Genomic DNA, 20,446 nt, shown 5'->3' on the forward strand with positions numbered 1-20,446 from the left:
AGGAGTGGGTAACCGGTGGGGACCCATCGCTACCAAAAGACTTTACATAGGTGCAGGGAAGAGACCATCACCGCTAACTGCAGGGAACATCAGCAAAGTGAACCGTCCGAGGGACCTGTCCAACCAGCCGTTTGTTTACCGAGAACTGTGTCGTGTTTACTGGCTGAGTGAGTACCTCCGTGCCGTGCGGCACAGCACTACCCCTGCGCCCCTGCACCTCCACAGGCCCCATACCCGCCTGTCCACCATACCAGCACCATCACTGGGCCCCGGGAGCACCAAGACCCCTACCCACGGAGGTGCAAATCAACAACTGGCTGCTCCGTACCATCACTCCCGGGCTCCCCAGACAGAGCAGCGGTGGTGTCCACTTAATCACCACAACCGTGCGTGGCGTCACGGACAATAAACTATCCCAAAACCCAATCCCCTTTCACTCACGGGCGAGGAGCGCCGCTCGAGTCCCCGGGATCCGGCCCATCGCTCGAGCCACCGAGCAGCAGCAGGCCGCAGTGCCAGCCGGACCCGAGCAGTGGGAGAGCGTGGCGTCCCCTCCTCCGCCCGCGACATAAGCACCAAGAGAATGTTGGCGTTCAGCAGCTGGGTGGAAGGCAAGCTCCTGCTGGGTCCAAAGAGAGAAGAGATGAATCCAACAGGAAAGATATCTATACCAATGAATACTGACAGCAGAAACAATGGAAAGTCAGGGAGCATATTGTGCAGCCAGACACTGTGACCTTCTATGGCCAGTTTAATAGAAACAGCCAACCATCTAATTTCAGAGGATATATGAAATTGGGGTGGAGCAGATGATGTTGGGCAAAATAAAGGATTAGGCAAGATGAATTTGAACACCCAATTTTTTGTTCTCCTGGGTGATAAGCTACCTCTGGACTTGTCCAGCAGTGATTCGTTCCACAATTCCCATTGAAAACACAAATACTTGACTGAACTGAGCGTTCATTTGTATGGTGGAATTGGGAGAAATAATTGTCAGCCAAACGAGGAGTCAGCTATCGAAGTTGTACCTTTCTTAAAACAAAACCTTATCAGTCAAGGATTCTAACTCCAGGGGTCCATCAATTTAGAGATCCCTCTGAACACTTGGAGCAATCAACGATACTTACCTGAATTATAAGTTATAAACTGCTTCTATACTGTATGACTGTATTTAGATGGGTTGAATATAAGTTATTCTGTGAAAAAGACCAGACTATGTTGGTGGAAGGATTTGTAGTCATTGGAAGAGCAGACAGAAGCATTGTCGTTGTTGTCGAGGACATGGATGGGATTAATGCTCCTCAGATTGTTTATACCAGAAGGTACAAAAGTCATCACGGAATCCCAGACAGTCAAACTAAGTGCTTTACGGATACTGTGAATCCCTAGGTGATCTTTGGTGTCTGACTGGTGTATTTAGGATTTACCACTTTGTAGATTAAGTTGAATCGTACAGTATGTTGCTTTTCATTAGTTGCGTCTTATAAGACCTTGACAAGGTGGTAATCTTAGTCGCATTCCTAAATTATGCAGTCAGTGAGGACTGCGGGGGATTACATACTGATACACAGACTGGCACAGAAATAGCAGAAAGTCTTTTTGTCTCTTTTTAAATATGTCTGGATTCCCATGCATCTATATAACAGTTACCAAGTGTCCTCGTTCCTCATTCTGGAATAGGCAATCCCTCTTTAAAATGAAGGCAGGGATCCCCAGTGAATAAGTGTTAGCCATATTTTTCCTGCTGTTTCTACTCAGTCAGAGCAATGGTTTCCTGGAACCTCTGTTTTTCTTTTAACCCCACCACAAAATAAAAAAAAGAATCAGAAGTGAAGGGTTGGCTGTCTATGAATGGAGCAGTCACAATGATTATCACTTAACAGATGTTGAAACTGCCATCCTACTCTTTCCCAAAGTCACACATACACAAGAATAATATCAGTAGAACCCGCCGATATCGATGGGTTCAGCTGACAGTCTAATTTGTATGGGGTGCTGTCACGCTCCCCGGCTCCCCTGCTAGGCTCCCCGGCTCCCCTGCCTTGCTTATCGGCTCCCCTGCCACGCTTCCCCGCTCTCAGGTCGCGCTCCGCCGCTCCCGTGCCAGGCTTCCCGGTCCCCCGCTCCACAGCCTTCCTGCTCCATCGCCTGCGGTCCCCAGGCAGCCCGGTCCCCGCTCCCGGCGCCCGTCGGCAACTCGGCCCCAGCCCGGCTCTCCTGCCTCCTGTTCACTGCTCCCTGCTCTGGCTTCTGGCACCCGGGCCTCGCGCATGCGCATTAGGGAGCGGGCGCTGACCCTCTCTTAAAGGGCCAGTGTCCTCCAACAGGATATTGAAGAATCAGGTACAGGGTATATAGGGGGATCCTTTCCAAGTGGGCGGGGCCTGTTCTTCGTGTTTTGCTAAGCTAGGAGTCAGGTCTCCTTGTGTCTTGCGGTATACTTACCTATCTCTCTCCTAGAGCCGCTCCTGCCTCGCCATCCGGTCCTGACGATTCCCGAACCCCGAACGGTGACTGTCCGCCATCCCGTCAGTCCATACCATCTCTGATCCCTGTGGTGACCCGTCTTCTCGCTCCGTCGGTTCCGGACTCTGCCTGACAACATCTCGGCCTCCGAACCTGAGCTCCGTCACCCGGACTACCTTCGGTGACTCCGTGGTCCCAGGGACTTCTACACTCCACTCCTATGAACGGACTGTCCTGCTACCTGTAGTGCTCCGGCTACCGGACCCCTTGCCTTCAGTGAGGTGTTCGGCCCAGTGGATCCACCTCCTGGGTCTGCCCGTCCACCTGGCCCTAACAGGTGCCAATGTCAATAGCGCATGTCCTATTATAGACTGCCAATCATATTGTTCTTCCTGAGATAAGCTACCAGTTATGTCAGACGGTGGCTTTTTCATAAGAAACATAGGAGTGCTCATCCGAACAAACCCTTGTGTGTATGGGAGATCAGCTGAGATGGCTGTCGGATGAATGATCAGCCAAAGCATCATTCGTATGACAGTCATTTAACGTCATTGGCCAGATTCAGGCTGTGTGCACACGTTGCGTTTTTTACCGCGGAAACACTGCGTTTTGAACCGCAGCGTTTCAGTGGCAAATTGCATGCGTTCAGCTTTCCCAGCAAAGTGTATGGGAAAGCTGAAAAATCAGTGCACATGCTGCGTTTCTTTCCGCAGCGTTTTGGATGCCAAAAATCGGTGCGGAAAGAAAAGCAGCATGTCACTTCTTTTGTGCGTTGTGGCTGCGTTCTCTCCCCCATTGAAATCAATGATGCGGGGTCAGAACGCAGCTACACCGCATGGACCTGCTTTTTTGTTGCGGTCCGCGGCCTTTGTCGGCACGCCAGAACGCAGGCATTTACCTGGAAGTGAGGTCAAGAGGCTTCCTGTTGACCTCACTTCCTGGCAAAGCCCCCGGTGTCGCCAAAGTGCCCGCCCCGACCCCCGAGTCCCCGACCCCCCCTCCCGAAAATCCAACATGGCCGCGCGCACAGTAGCGCACCGGCCGCCCTGCTCCTATGATTTCTGTCGCATGTGCAATAACACATGCGACAGAAAAATGCACCCAGGCCCTGCCCGTTCACCCCCTATTCCCCCCGGTGTCATACATACCTGTCCGGTCGCAGCGCTGATCCCCCGCGGCCCCCTCCTCCTTCACAGCAGACGCCGGCCGGTCACATGAGCAGAGCAGCTGACAGCCAGCACTATGTTCAGAGAGCTGTGCTGGCTGCTCGGCACTCTGCAGCTGTGACCCGGGGAGAGTGGGTGCAGATTTTTGCACCCACTCTCCTCAAATGGAGGGTCTGCCCTCCTAGAAAATGGGGGATACGTTCCCTGAACGTGCCCCCATATTCTAGAAGGTCCAGAGGCGACGTGGGACATCCATATGGATTTCTGCGGACCCATTTTTTTTTATTAAATTGGAGAACAAGGGAATGATTTGGGGAGTGTTTTTTCTAATAAAAAATTTTTTGTTGTCTTTTTTTGCTTTTGTTTACTGTCAATTAGTTATGTCGGGTGTCTGATAGACGCCGTGACATCACTAATTGCTGGGCTTGATGCCAGGTGACATTACACATCTGGTATCAACCCCATTTATTACCCGTTAGCCAACGCACCAGGGCGCGGGATGAGTTGGGGCGAAGCGCCAGGATTGGCGCATCTAATGGATGCGCCACTTCTGGGGCGGCTGCGGCCTGCTATTTTTAGGCTGGGAAGAGTCCAATAACCATGGCTCTTCCCACCCTGAGAATACCAGACCCCAGCTGTCAGCTTCACCTTGGCTGGTGATCTAATTTGGGGGGACCCCACGTTATTTTTTTTTTTATTCTTTATTTATAAATAAAAAAAAAAAGCCTGGGGAGCCCTCCAAATTGATCACCAGCCAAGATGAAGCTGCCAGCTGTGGTTTGCAGGCTATAGCTGTCTGCTTTACCCTGACTGGCTATCAAAAATAGGGGGACCCCACGCCATTTTTTTCATTTTTTTTTTATTATTGGATAAATACTAAGCTAGGCACCCTTTAGTGCCACATGAAAGGTACTAAAGGTGCCAGCTTAGAATATGCAGGCGGGGGTGGGACGTTCTATATATTTGACATCCCTTCATCCATTGACGCTTTTTAGGCTGTGTGTCCACAATCAGGGTTTGCAGCGTTATGGGCGCTGAGTGTTTTCCCTGCGTCCATAACGCTGCGTTGTGCAGTAGAAGCACAGTGGAAGGATTTTTGGAGATCCCATGCCCACTGTGCTTCTTTTCTCCGCAGCATAAACTGACCGGTAGCGTGGCTTCCCAAGCCTCAGCATGTCAATTTATGCTGCGGAGACGAGAGTGTTCTCTGCAGGTAGAATAGAGCTAAAGTCCACAGCAGCCTAAACCCAAATCGTGGGCATGGGCAGCTGCAGGAAGGCTGGCACTGTGTACTATACGCCATGTCGCTGGATCATGGCCACATAGCCTTAGGCCCCTTTCACACGTCAGTGATTCTGGTACGTTTGTGCTTTTTTTTAAACGTACCAGAATCACTGACATACGCAGACCCATGGTAATGAATGGGTATGCTCACACGTCAGTGATTTTTCACTGCACGTGTCTCCATGCGGCGTACCCGCGTGTGCGTGATTGCCGCACGGAGACATGTCCATTTATTTCTGGCATCACTGATGTCCCACGGACCACGCAGTGGTGTGGTCCGTGAAACACGTGCCAGAAAAAAACGTGCTTTTAAAATAAAAATCATTTTAACTCACCCGGCGTCCAGCGATGTCCTCTGCAGCCCGTGCAGCTTGCTGCTTCAGAGCCGGCTCATTACTGTCGCGCATATTCATGATGCGCGTCACAGCCGACCCGGAAGCAGCTGCTGCGGGGGTCAGCGCCGGCCGGATGCTGCACCGCGGGAGCGATCAGCACCATGGAGAGCGGGAGCGGGCGCAGGTGAGTTGATTTCTAAGTGCAATCACGGGCCACGGAGAACGGAGCCCGGATTGCACTTAGACAACCCATGTGTGCCGTGATTCACGGCACACGGAGGGACATGTGCGTGTTTTACACACCAGTGAAAAACGTCAGTGTATTTCACTGACGTGTGAAACGGGCCTAAAAGTGAGAATATTGTTGCTACAGCAACATTTTGGGGGAAGTAGCTGTGGATTCAAAATGCTTAATATACTCCTGAATAAAATCCTTGAGGGGTGCAGATTCCAAAATGGGGTGACTTGTGGGGGTTTTCTGACGTATAGGTACCCAAGCTAATGTGACATGGTGCGCGAAGTTTATTTCAACTTTTCCAAAATTCAAATGGTGCTCCTTCCATTCCAAGCCCTCCCATTTATCCAAACAGAATGTGGAGAAGGAAATGACATCACAGGTTTTTTTTTCCAAAGGTCTGTGTTCAACCAACTTTATTAACACTGACAAGTCTTAAAAAACGCACCTAAAAAAACGCATGAAAAACGCATGAAAAACGCATGAAAAACGCATGCGTTTTCGATGCGTTGTTTCTCAAAAAGCATTGTTTACAATTCTCCCCTCTGCCAGAGGGTGCGTTTTTTTCCGCGCGGAAAAAAAAGCAACGTGTGCACATGCCCTCAATGTCTTCCATATTGATACAAGACATTATACTTCCAGTAAGGGTAGGGACGAAGGGTAGGCACGCCTGCCTGAGGCGCTACCTCCTGCCTCCCTGAGGAGAGCGCACTTTAGGGTGGAATTAACGTTGCTCAATGCCTGTGGCCACCCAGCACCTTTGTACAGCTCTGGTGCAGGTATGGAAGTGAGCGATGTCAGTCAGTGACACCGATCACCCCTCTCTGCCCCTGCACAGTGGCTGCCGCACCCTCCTGCACTCAATTGTATACGCATCTACCAGACATGAATACCATTGCTGTAAGCGCCGCCCATGATAGGAGCACAGGAGCTGCAAACAGCTCCATGCCCCACTGTGAATTCCCATTTCCAGCCTGCACCCTGCTGGAGATGGCGCACACAGGGGATGACGGTTGGCACGATGCATTACACCATCCAGAAAACTCCAGCCATACAGGATAGAAGAGGAGATACACTTGCGGTAGACTTGGAGCTGGGATTAGGTGAGTATAAGCTTTTTTTTTTTTTTTTTTTTTTTAAAGCTTTTTTTATTTTTTTTATTTTCCTTTGTCACTGAATGGGCAACATTACAAAATGGGCTGACTATGAAGAATTGTGGGGTAGGCTATGGGGACATAGGTGTGGCTAGCTATGAGAACAAAAGAGGAGCTGGCTGTAGGGACATTTATTAAGTGGGCTATGGAGATTTGAGGCTGTGTAGGCGTGGAGCTGGCTGTGGGGACATATATGGGGCAGGCTGTGGGGATGAAATGAAGGCTGGATATGGGGGCATAAGAGGGTCTGGCTGTGGGGACATAAGAGGTTCTGGCTGTGAGCACATTCTTTGGTGAAAAAGGTAAATTTCTACTCATCAAGGGGAAAGGGGGTGCGTTAGGGGATATTTTAGCTTAGTCTATAACATATTCCTTTACTTGGGGACTGATGATTCCTTGTGGAATGGGGGGGCACAATCGGCTTTATCAGCCTAGGGCAGTGGTCCCTAACCTGTAGCTCGGGAGCCACATGTGGCTCGCAAGCCTGTAATGTGTGGCTCGCAGCTGTCTGCCTGCTTAGTCCATAAGCATCTGGTCTAACAAGCACCTATGAAGAGCAGGTCTCTAGATGGTGACTTTCGTGAGTAACTCCACATACAAGAGCAGATCTGAATGGGGGTAGGCTATGATCCCCTGGATCTTGGTATACTGCCTTAAGGCTACTTTACACACTGCGATATCGGTCCCGATATTGCTAGTGTGGGTACCCGCCCCCATCTGTTGCGCGACACGGGCAAATCGCTGCCCGTGCCGCACAACATCGCCCAGAGCCGTCACACATACTTACCTGTCCGGCGACGTCGCTGTGACCGGCGAACCGCCTCCTTTCTAAGGGGGCGGTCCGTGCGGCGTGACAGCAACGTCACTGAAGCGTCACTGAACCGCCGCCCAATAGCAGCGGAGATGAGCGGGATGTAACATCCCGCCCACCTCCTTCCTTCTGCATAGCAGCCGGGAGGCAGGTAAGGGGAGCTTCCTCGTTCCTGCGGTGTCACATGCAGCGATGTGTGCTGCCGCAGGAATGAGGAACAACTTCGTTACTGCTGCAGTAACGATTTTCAAGAATGGACCCCCATGTCGCCGATTAGCGATTTTGCACGTTTTTGCAACGATGCAAAATCGCTTATCGGTGTCACACGCAACGGCATCGCTAATGCGGCCAGATGTGCGTCACGAATTCTGTGACCCCAACGACTCCGAATTAGCGATGTCGCAGCGTGCAAAGCCCCCTTTAGTGTGTTTTGACTGTCATTATATCGGTAATGGGGGCTCAGGTTGTCACTAGTGTGAGGGGGGCGGGAATCAGATGGGGCTTGCGATTCTCTCTCAGAGATGGATGTGGCTCTCAATATCATAAAGTTTGGGGACCACAGGCCTAGGGCAACAAAACTTGTGCGCACTCTTTTTCCAGTTGGTAAATCAGGGAAGCTCCTATTGGCCATGGGTATGCTATAAATCTTGAACTAGACCTTCTTCAGACATTCAGTCAGGGCCAGAAATATTTGGACAGTGACACAAGTTTTGTTATTTTAGCTGTTTACAAAAACATGTTCAGAAATACAATTATATATATAATATGGGCTGAAAGTGCACACTCCCAGCTGCAATATGAGAGTTTTCACATCCAAATCGGAGAAAGGGTTTAGGAATCATAGCTCTGTAATGCATAGCCTCCTCTTTTTCAAGGGACCAAAAGTAATTGGACAAGGGACTCTAAGGGCTGCAATTAACTCTGAAGGCGTCTCCCTCGTTAACCTGTAATCAATGAAGTAGTTAAAAGGTCTGGGGTTGATTACAGGTGTGTGGTTTTGCATTTGGAAGCTGTTGCTGTGACCAGACAACATGCGGTCTAAGGAACTCTCAATTGAGGTGAAGTAGAACATCCTGAGGCTGAAAAAAAAGAAAAAATCCATCAGAGAGATAGCAGACATGCTTGGAGTAGCAAAATCAACAGTCGGGTACATTCTGAGAAAAAAGGAATTGACTGGTGAGCTTGGGAACTCAAAAAGGCCTGGGCGTCCACGGATGACAACAGTGGTGGATGATCGCCGCATACTTTCTTTGGTGAAGAAGAACCCGTTCACAACATCAACTGAAGTCCAGAACACTCTCAGTGAAGTAGGTGTATCTGTCTCTAAGTCAACAGTAAAGAGAAGACTCCATGAAAGACTTTTCGTCTGCACCACTACAAGTATGCACCATATAAGTAGGATGCATTGAATTAGGCCAGAATTGGGCCGGAAGTGACCGGAAGGTAACTGCATACATAGGCAATGTAAACAATGTTTGTGTTTCTATTTACTCTCACCCCTATAATACTTCACTTTTTACTGCCCCCTCTGATCCCTAAAGCCAGTAATGAACTATTCATCTCTCCCTCCATCCTACCCACCCATCTCACCTTCCCCTCAGATATTTTCCTCCACATTTCACCCAGTGTCTCCAGACACACACGTCCACCTCATGGCCTCTCCTGCTCCCACTTACTAACACTCTCATTGCTTCTCCTCACTGCTGGGGATATCTCTCCTAATCCTGGTCCTCCTCACCACATCCCTATTGTCACTTCAAACCCTCTTCAACAACCTAACACAAATTTCCGCAACCTCGCAAACCTCATACCCATTCACCCCGCCCCCGCTCCCCCAGTCCCAATAACAGGAGCTCTATGGAACGCTCGCTCTGTCTGCAACAAACTATCCTATATTCATGATCTGTTCATCACTAATAAACTCTCCTTCCTCGCCATCACAGAAACCTGGCTCACCCCCTCTGATACTGCCTCTCCTGCTGCACTTTCTTATGGTGGTCTCCAACTCTCTCACACCCCCCGCCCCAGTAACAAGCATGGTGGAGGAGTTGGTTTGCTCCTGTCCGACCAATGCTCCTTTACACCAATTCCACTACCACCCTCTGTCACGCTCCCCTCTTTTGAGGTGCACTCCGTACGCATCTACGCCCCCTCCAACCTTCAGCTGGCTGTCATTTACCGCCCTCCAGGGCCAGCCACTGCCTTTTTTGACCATTTCACCACCTGGCTACTACACTTCCTTTCCACCGACATCCCCACCATCATCATGGGTGATTTCAATATCCCCATTGACACTTCCCACTCATCTGTCTCCAAACTTCTAACACTCGCTTCCTCCTTCAGCCTCACCCAATGGTCTTCTGCAGCTACTCACAAAGATGGCCACACGCTGGACCTCATCTTCACTCGCCTCTGTTCCCTATCTAACCTCTCTAACTTGCCTCTCCCCCTGTCTGACCACAACCTACTCACATTCTCTTCCCTCTCTTCTCCAAGTATGCAACCCCCCCTCCACAAATTTTCACACCCTCGCAGAAATATCAAACACATTGATTTACACGCCCTTTCTCAGTCCCTTCTCCCCCTCACAGACATTGCATTTCTACATGATGCAGATGCCGCTGCAACTTTATACAACACTACAATCTCTGCAGCTCTCGAATCAGCTGCCCCCCTCACACACACCAAAACCCGCACAATCAACAGGCAACCCTGGCACACAAGGCAGACTAAAGAACTTAGACAGGCTTCCAGAATTGCTGAGCGCAGATGGAAGAGGTCTCATTCCACTGAGCACTTCATTGCATATAAAGAGTCCCTCACCACTTTCAAGTCCACACTCACTGCTGCAAAACAAACCTACTTCTCATCCCTCATATCTTCTTTCTCTCACAACCTTAAACAGCTATTCAACACTTTCAATTCTCTCCTCCGTCCTCCGGCACCACCTCCCTCTCCTCTCATCTCAGCTGAAGACTTTGCCTCTTTCTTCAAGCGGAAGATTGACAACATCAGAGCAAGCTTTGGCCCACAATCACCACAGCCCCTCATCATAGCTACTCATCCCTCTTCCTCCAAATCCAGCTTCTCCACCATGACAGAAAACAATCTCTCCACTCTACTCTCAAGATCACATCTAACCACCTGTGCACTGGACCCGCTCCCATCGCACCTCATCCCCAACATCACCGCAGTCCTCATCCCAGCCCTAACCCATCTCTTCAACCTATCACTAGCAAGTGGTGTATTCCCTTCATGCTTTAAACATGCCTCTATTACACCCATCCTCAAAAAGCCCTCCCTTGACCCATCCTCTGTGTCAAACTATCGCCCCATATCCCTTCTCCCCTACGCCTCAAAACTACTGGAACAGCATGTCCATCTTGAATTGTCCTCATACCTCTCCTCCTGCTCCCTCTTTGACCGGCTTCAATCTGGCTTCCGACCACATCATTCTACCGAAACTGCCCTAACCAAAGTCACCAATGATCTACTAACCGCCAAAGCCAAGCGACACTACTCTATCCTCCTCCTCCTGGACCTGTCCTCTGCCTTCGACACAGTAGACCATTCCCTCCTACTACAGATTCTCTCATCTCTGGGCATCACAGACTTGGCCCTATCTTGGATCTCCTCATACCTAACCGACCGAACTTTCAGCGTCTCCCATTCTCACACCACTTCCTCATCTCACCCCCTATCTGTCGGTGTCCCTCAAGGCTCAGTTCTTGGACCCCTGCTGTTCTCCATCTATACCTTTGGCTTGGGACAGCTCATAGAGTCCCACGGCTTCCAGTATCATCTCTATGCCGATGACACACAGATCTACCTCTCTGGACCTGACATTACCTCTCTACTAACCAAAATACTACAATGTTTGTCTGCTATTTCATCCTTCTTCTCTGCACGATTCCTAAAACTTAACAAGGACAAAACAGAGTTTATTGTCTTTCCTCCTCCTCACTCATCTCCTCCAACAAGCCTTTCCATCAAACTTGATGGTTGCTCACTCACGCCAGTCTCACAAGCTCGTTGCCTTGGAGTGACCCTCGACTCTGCTCTATCCTTCAAGCCACACATCCAAGCCCTCTTCAACTCATGCCGATTACAACTCAAAAATATATCCCGGATCCGTGCTTTTCTTAACCAAGAATCTGCAAAAACATTAGTGCATGCCCTCATCATCTCCCGCCTCGACCACTGCAACCTCCTGCTCTCTGGCCTCCCTTCCAACACTCTTGCACCCCTCCAATCTATCCTAAACTCTGCAGCCCGCTTAATCCACCTCTCCCCTCGCTACTCCCCAGCCTCGCCACTCTGCCAATCCCTTCACTGGCTTCCCATCGCCCAACGACTCCAGTTCAAAACATTAACCATGACATACAAAGCCATGCACAACCTGTCTCCTCCCTACATCTGTGACCTAGTCTCCCAGTACCTACCTGCACGCAACCTTAGATCCTCACAAGATCTCCTTCTCTGCTCCTCTCTTATCTCCTCTTCCCACAATCGTGTACAAGATTTCTCCCGTGCATCCCCCATACTCTGGAATGCTCTACCTCAGCACATCAGACTCTCCACTACCATGGAAAGCTTCAAGAGGAACCTCAAGACCCACCTCTTCCAACAAGCCTACAACCTACAATAGCCCTCAGCCCAGTAGACCACTGCGCAACCAGCTCTGTCCTCACCTATTGTACCATGACCCATTCCCTGTAGACTGTGAGCCCTCGCGGGCAGGGTCCTCTCTCCTCCTATACCAGTCTGTCTTGTACTGTTAATGATTGTTGTATGTATACCCTCTTTCACTTGTAAAGCGCCATGGAATAAATGGCGCTATAATAATAAATAATAATAATAATAATAATAATAATGAAAGTAAATACAAAGGGATCACATCTAGATGCAAACCATTCATCAATTCCAAAAATAGACAGGCCAGAGTTAAATTTGCTGAAAAACACCTCATGAAGCCAGCTCAGTTCTTGAAAAGTATTTTATGGACAGATGAGACAAAGATCAACCGGTACCAGAATGATGGGAAGAAAAAAGTTTGGAGAAGAAAGGGAACGGCACATGATCCAAGGCACACCACATCCTCTGTAAAACATGGTGGAGGCAACGTGATGGCATGGGTATGCATGGCTTTCAATGGCACTGGGTCACTTGTGTTTATTGATGACATAACAGCAGACAAGAGTAGCCGGATGAATTCTGAAGTGTACCATGATATACTTTCAGCCCAGATTCAGCCAAATGCCGCAAAGTTGATCGGACGGCGCTTCATAGTACAGATGGACAATGACCCCAAGCATACAGCCAAAGCTATCCAGGAGTTCATGAGTGCAAAAAAGTGGAACATTTTGCAATGGCCAAGTCAATCACCACATCTTAACCCAATTGAGCATGCATTTCACTTGCTCAAATCCAGACTTAAGACGGAAAGACCCACAAACAAGCAAGACCTGAAGGCTGCGGCTGTAAAGGCCTGGCAAAGCATTAAGAAGGAGGAAACCCAGCGTTTGGTGATGTCCATGGGTTCCAGACTTAAGGCAGTGATTGCCTCCAAAGGATTCACAACAAAATATTGAAAATAAAAATATTTTGTTTGGGTTTGGTTTATTTGTCCAATTACTTTTGACCTCCTAAAATGTGGAGTGTTTGTAAAGAAATGTGTACAATTCCTACAATTTCTATCAGATATTTTTGTTCAAACCTTCAAATTAAACGTTACAATCTGCACTTGAATTCTGTTGTAGAGGTTTCATTTCAAATCCAATGTGGTGGCATGCAGAGCCCAACTCGCGAAAATTGTGTCACTGTCCAAATATTTCTGGACCTAACTGTAGTGTGAAAATGCGGTTGTGCTGGAAGTTGTTACCAAAACATTGACCTCTGAAGTCCGATCTATGTTCTGCTGTACTATTCCTACAGTATTATTCACAGTGCAGATCTGGAGGAAAAGCCTGGAACATGGTTCAAATCTGAATTTCCCGCCACTTCACATGATCAGACTGTTCCCACGTCCCTGAGGGCCTCATTTTGTAATGTTTCTGGTAGATGAGAACAGAGTTTTATGACTGTATATTTTTAGATGGAGACATAACTTTACTCCTCTACTTTCTGCATTCTGATTAATTACTGGTATAAAGTCTCCTACTGCTCCCCTCAGGAGAGAACCTAAAATATCTTTGTGTATTATATGAAAATGATATTAGATGAAAAATCTGACTCACGCTTGGTCTGGGATATTATCCTCCTACATCACATCTACCCTGCCTCACGTATTAGGGCAGATGTAGGAGGAAGACACCCAGGAGCACATATGAGTCAGAAAAAAACAAATACATACATAGCACATACTATTTATCTCTGTATAATGAGCATTAACTCATTCCAATATTGTGGATTTATAGCATATCCAGATAATATGCAGTAACTGTATGAGAGATAGTGGTTCCCCCTCTAGGACTCACTATTATAAGGGGAAAGGGATCTTTTGCTGGAGTTGGTGGTGTCTGTACATACACATGTCTGTCTGTTCATTGTGCAAGAATTCCAAAAAGTGTCTAGCAATCATCATCTATATTATCATCTAAATGGGGCACAAAAGATTACTTATTTAAAAAGTCAATTATTATTAAACATTTGTGTTACTTGGGGACCATGTTGGAGATTTTGCATTGGGGCCCACAAGCTTCAAGTTTCGCCACTGACCATCATCCATTATTATATATTTTTTTAAAAAAGAACAGTAAACACATACTTAGATTTAATATACAGACCAAACCGAAAATGAATATTCTTTCTTGTATCATTGTGTATTTTTCCATATCCATGTATCCTTCTGTGCATCAAGCTGCACATTGCTAAATGGATGGTCCTATTCTTACACTGCAAAAACTATATTCCCTGCTTCTCTTCAGTGCTGCAGACACCTCCCTCCCTTTGCTTTGTGCTCCTGACTAGCCCCATCTATCTGAATTGTAAGCTGATGAATATGTTGACTATTGAATGTGAAAAATAACACTGGCTTCCAATATTGCTCTGCTATATCATTCAAACCTCAGCTGTATCCACCACACATATATGTGGCACATCATCAAGCTAATCTGTGTTTAGAATACATTCTATTGGGGCGCAGTCAGTCGACCATATAACACAGATGACAATTGCATCGTAATGCTCAGACTGGCAGGCGGCACGCATAACCCAAGTGTGAGAGCTGCTAGAAGTGCATGCTGTCATGCTCAGATCAGGAGAGCCACCTGCCAATCCAAGCACTGCGATGCATTCATCATCCATATATTATGGCCTTCTGACTGTGCCCTTATTCAGAGCACTGTATAGTCCTGTACAGTAGAGTGTCATTGTGATTTTATTTTCTGCCATCTACATCAACATATTTGCCTGTGTGTTTTTGTATCATTGATTTGTTAGCTAGTTTCCAGCAAAGATCAACAGTTCTGCACTGCTCTACCTGTAAAACCAAACTTGTAATCACTAGGTGTAGCGCAGCTGTCACAAACAGGGCTGACCTGTGTTTGATGCCTGCTGCTGACACATTAATGATGCTAAACTACAAGTATCGATCTATTGATGCATATGGCAGAGGATTATCTTCTGAAGATGTGGAGACAAGCGCTCTTCCATGGGTATTCCCATTGTGAGCATGTATATGCCATAAACTGGATGCAGGTCTGGATCTCTTGAAAGAAAAAGGATCCTGTGATTCCCATTTCCAGATTTCTGGGTACCACATTCTCTGTTCATACTCTCATTTATATGTATAGTAGTTCCTGGAAAGTGTTTCTTGCTTGCCTTTTTCTATAAGAGGGCTGTATAAGGTAAAGTGTAAAATGAGACTGTCAATAAGCTGTAGTGTTTTTCACATCAGTTTGGTTCTTTGAGCCAAAAATCTCATAGTAGCAAAAACCAGGCTGCAAATTACATTAAAATCACTAGGAATCCAACATTGACATATACTGTAGATATGATATCTTGTGAAACAGTAAAGGAAAAAAAATGTTTTTCTAAGGCTACTTTCATACATCCGGTTTGAGCCGTGCGGCTCAATCCGGCTGTGAAACCTATGCAACGGATGCGGAGAAAACACCGCATCCTTTGCATAAGTTTTTACATGGGGCCGGTCCGTTTTTTTCCGGTTGCGGCACGCTACTGAGCATGCGCAGTGGAAGAAACCGCATGCGGCGGCCGGATGGGTTTTTTTCCACATCGCGCCGCATCCAGCGTCCATAGGCATGCATTGAAAAATGCTGCGCGATGCGTTTTTTTTGCCGGAGCAAAAAACGTTGCAGGCAACGTTCCATCCGGCCGCGGCATCGGCTAAATCTGCCGCATGCGGCAAAAACCGGACCGAACGCAAGCCCATGCGGCACAATACGGCACTAATGTAAGTCTATGCAAAAAAAACGCAACCGGCGGCAAAAAAAACCTGTTGCGGTTTTTCTGCAGAGCGCCGTATTGTGCCGCATAGCAAAAACCGGAGGTGTGAAAGTAGCCTAAGCTGGACATCTTGCATAATACATTGAGCCAACAAGAAAGTAAAGGAATAACACATCTGTGCTATTAACAGTGCTGTTTTTAATCATAGCTGCAAGATCTTGAGAAGTATCTGCAAGAAAAGAAAACTATGCAAAGCACTTGAAAAAATTATTTCACACTCTTTCCAACATACCAGCTTTTATAAATGTCTACCGAGTTCTTATTACTAGCCTGAATCTCCTCTTACGTGGTAGCCTCGGACTTGCACTTTGACCCAGTAAGAGCAGTCTGATCACATTACACTAATACCTTCTAATTTGTCTTGACTCCCCCATATGTCATCGTCTGCACCTGACTCGTTATATACAACGGAAATCTTCAGAAACGGTTATCAGTGTTACAGACATGGCATTCCAGTTCACCTATATGTGGCTATACTGAATTGTGACCTAACCTTTAGGAACAGCTGTTCTGGAGTCATGTCCTCCTTACATTCTAGATTCCAACACTATTTATCCCAAGATCACTTCAAAGCTTCAGGAAATCTGATTAATTCAGCATTATGTCATGTTAATCTGGCTTTTACTTATTCTAGTTATTCTAGTAGATGACATCACTTTATATTTGCAGGATCTGCAATTGAAATTAAACAAGATTTCGTACTCATTAGGCTCGGTTCACATTTGTACATTCCATTCCGTTCAACATAAACTGCAAAAAAAATATTCAGATATATGGTAGTAGCGCATTCATAAACTAATAGGCAGGACGTAGTAAAAAAAAAAAGTGTTTTGACTACGCTTTGTCACTATTATTTCGTATTGGTTTTTGGGACATACAAAAATCATTGATCGCTTTTCTTTGATCCAACAATGAACTATGAAAGATATATATATTTTTGTTAATTATTATACTCAATGATAGAAGTATCAAAACTCTCACGTCCGGTAAACCGGACGAGAGGAAAGTGGGTGCACTGGTCCAAGACACAGTTCACAGACCCGGAGGAGTGGACTTGAGCAGCCATCAAGTCTTCACTAGAACCACAGGAGGTGGAAGTAGGTACACACGCAGATAAGTAGCCAACAGGAGGCAGCCCCGGGGGTCCTAGTACCTCGGCACCTGGAGGAAGACCAGGAGCCAGAGCGAATGAAGCAGAAGATAGTGCGAACCGTTGCAGACTGATTACGGTAGACACAGGCAAGTGGGAGGATCTTGCAGGGTCTGGAGGACACAGGACAGAAACAGGTGTGTTCACTAAGTACTAGGCAGAAACAGAACAAGGTTACCAGACAAAACGGAGTGCGGGTAATAGCACAGGGACCTGACAGCACTGGCAGACTAGCTACGGGAACACGTTGAACAGGCACCTCCCAATGGGGGAGGATGCCTTATATACACAGTGCCAAATGTTACGGGGTTGGCAGCTTAGGAGCAGGATGGTTCATACAATCCCAAGCGCAACCCGGGGTTCACTTTGCTATGAATGGAATATAGCTGTGAAGAGCCCAGAGGGCACCACGGACAACTACAGACTTCAGAATATTTAGGCTAAAAATAATAACGCACAGTCAGTGTTATTCACACACCAACACGAGTGAACAGAAAAGCAAATGCAGCGGAGCCACTATATGCACAGTGGCACTAGCCAAATAAAAAAGTGCAGTGCAGCAATACGTTTAACGAGGAGAGGCAGCCTAATAGATAGCCATGGTAACCTCAACGCTATCACTGCCAGTATATACGTGTAGAACAGCGGAAGCCTACCATGTTTAAGCAGTGGCCTCTTAATATTACTCAGAAGTGGTTAATAAAAGATGGTGAGACCTGCCTAATCAATTCTATCGCCGCATCCTATTAAATGCAAGATTCAAGCGACCTGCCTAACAACCTTTTGTCACAAAGGCAATTAAATATTGAGCGCATCCAGCTTCGGCATCGTCCCTTTAACAACTAAGCCCCGCATCCTCAGCTCACAGTCCAATCGGCGCAGCCGATGTCACTCCAGCTATCAGCAGCCAATCCCAAACTGCCACGTCACACGCGAGGTTCCAATCAGCGCAGCAATCGTCACAGCAGCCATTTATAAACAGTCAGGGGATGACACGTCATGTGCACTAGCTCACTTTTCGGACTCAGTCATCGGCTAGCACAACTTAGCCCGTGCATGCACACTAGCTCGCTTTTCAAACTTAGTCTCTGGTGACCACATAGCCACATGTAAAACAGCGGTGGATTGGGCCAGGTGCTGCAAATGGCATCACGGAGGGACTGCACCTATAGAATGGGTCTCAGGGAGCAGAGAGACAGGGGCACCCTGACCCAAGAGGGAGGACGCCTCCGGCAAACAGCCGTAACAGTTGCTCCGAGAGGCACTTCCGGGTTAGGCCACAACGGCACTTTAAAAAAGGGAGAGCAGTGGGGCCACGCCCTAAGCCGCTCCCAAGAGCCCTGCTGCACATGCTCAGGCCTGGGAGCCAGCGGACAAACCAGGAAGTGTGGAGCAAGAGGAGGCAGCAGGGGAAAGTTTGCACCCCTTATACACGGGGAGCGGGAGTGCCGACAGAGAACAGGGGAGACCTGGGGACCACAGCCGAGCAGAGGCTGCGGGAGCAGGGGAGGTGGAGCAGGGAATAGCATCGGTGCTCCTGGGCTGGGAGCAGTAACAATGTGACAAAAGCATATAGCATTACATTTCAGTACATCTAGAATGTATGCGTTTTCCTACCTGTACCATTAAAAGCTAGTTGAGAAAAATATTTAAAAAAACAGGGATTTTTTAATCGTATATGAAAACAGATGGACTGAGATGGATGTATACATTGAAATTTAGACAGATGAGGCTTGACTCATAGCACACTCTTCCATATATTTTTGAAGTATACATTCTACGAATACGTCATGTTTATAGACGGACAAATGTGAATTTAGCCTTATTTGTGCACTTCCTTTGAATGTGTTCATTCCATCTATCCATCAATTCAGACCCTATGTCAAGGGTTTTAACTATAAGGTGGGGGGTGGGGCAGAAACAGGTTTTTCTTACAATAGTTTCATTCTAAAGCAGACATCACCACTTAAAAAAGTGTTCTTTTTTTGTTTTTAATTTATTGTCACAGCTCTCCTAAGTAATACAATTTTTGATTTTATTAAAATCTGCTATAGGTTTTCAGAGATATCAGCCTTTTTGTTAAATGCTAATTTTTACATTCTTTACTAAGGGGGTGTTGTTCATAGGATTTCATTGGGCTGTGTCTTTAAGCTACTCAGCATTAGTATCCTGTGAGCCACATCCACTTGGTGAAGATCATAAAAATCATCACTAAATAAAAAGTTCATACTTCTGACACTGCATGGTAGATTTAAAAAATACCTAAGGGATTAGCAGAAATAAAAAAAAAATGACAAAAAATGGCCACTTAAAGGGGTTGCTCCATTAACAACATCCATTCTAATCAATACATTTTGTGATAATAATAAGTTCTGAAATTGGATGTGTTTAAAAAATGTTACTGTGCTGAGATAATCTTATATATGTGCCCCTGCTGTGTACTGTGTAATGGCCGTGTCTGACCGTACAGGGACATGGTCTGATCACACCACATCTCCAGGGCAGGGGAGGGAGTAAAAACATTATACAGACATTACAGCACGAGATCACAAATCATTCTTTCAGTGGGGTAAAACATTTGTTAAAAACAGGTAGGGAAATGCTTTACCTCACAGAAAGAATCAGCTATGATCCCGTGCTGTCCTGTCTGTATACTATTTTGCATCTTCCTCTGCCCAGGAAATGTGGTATGATCAGACCATGTCCCTGTATGGTCAAACCAGACATGGCCATTACACAGTACATAGCAGGGACACATGTTGTGAATGTCAGTTATGCTTTTGCTGCTGTGAGGCTCCCTCTTGTGGCCAGGAATGGTTTGGTCAGAGATCAGGTGTGTTGAGCAATGGGCGTTTCCATTGTTAACTCTCTGCTTATTTAAACCCTGGTCTGATAGCTGGCTATGCCGGATGTCAGTTGTTCTTTGTACACCAGCCTGCTTCATCCTGCTCCAGACCACATCTACCCCAGATAAGTGCTTGGCTCTTTATTTGTTGTTTGGTTCTTTTTGCTCTTATCTGAGTTTGTCATTTGCTGTGGTTGTTTTCAGTTTTTGCATGCAGGGATCTTCCCTCTCAGTTTCTTAGCTGGGAAGCTCCCTGCAGCTATGTTTGGAGTATTGCTCCTATTAGTCCATGTGTTTGTTGCTTCTTGAATTTGTAATGATTCCTACTTTCTGTTCATTGGTATGACAAGAGCGCCTGCTATAGGATGGGGTTCAGATCTAGCGATCTGAGGGCTTTTTGTACTATCAGATTTTTGGATTTTTGCAGGGTTTTTCTCTGGCCACCATCAGTCCCTTTCCTATCCTGTCCTATTTAGTCAGTAGGGCCTCACCTTTTGCTAATCCTATCATCTATCTGTGTATTGTGTTTTCCTA

The 20,446-nt window shown here is 47.0% G+C and overlaps 1 protein-coding gene across 1 annotated transcript in view; it reads left to right on the forward strand.

Annotated features, from left to right (window-relative positions):
* Positions 1–20,446, forward strand: part of NEURL1 (neuralized E3 ubiquitin protein ligase 1) — a 395,339-nt gene that overhangs the window by 38,072 nt on the left and 336,821 nt on the right. The gene's annotated exons all lie outside the window — the stretch shown is intronic.

The sequence above is a fragment of the Anomaloglossus baeobatrachus genome, chromosome 5 (genome assembly GCF_048569485.1).
Source record: "Anomaloglossus baeobatrachus isolate aAnoBae1 chromosome 5, aAnoBae1.hap1, whole genome shotgun sequence".
NCBI lineage: Eukaryota > Metazoa > Chordata > Amphibia > Anura > Aromobatidae > Anomaloglossus > Anomaloglossus baeobatrachus.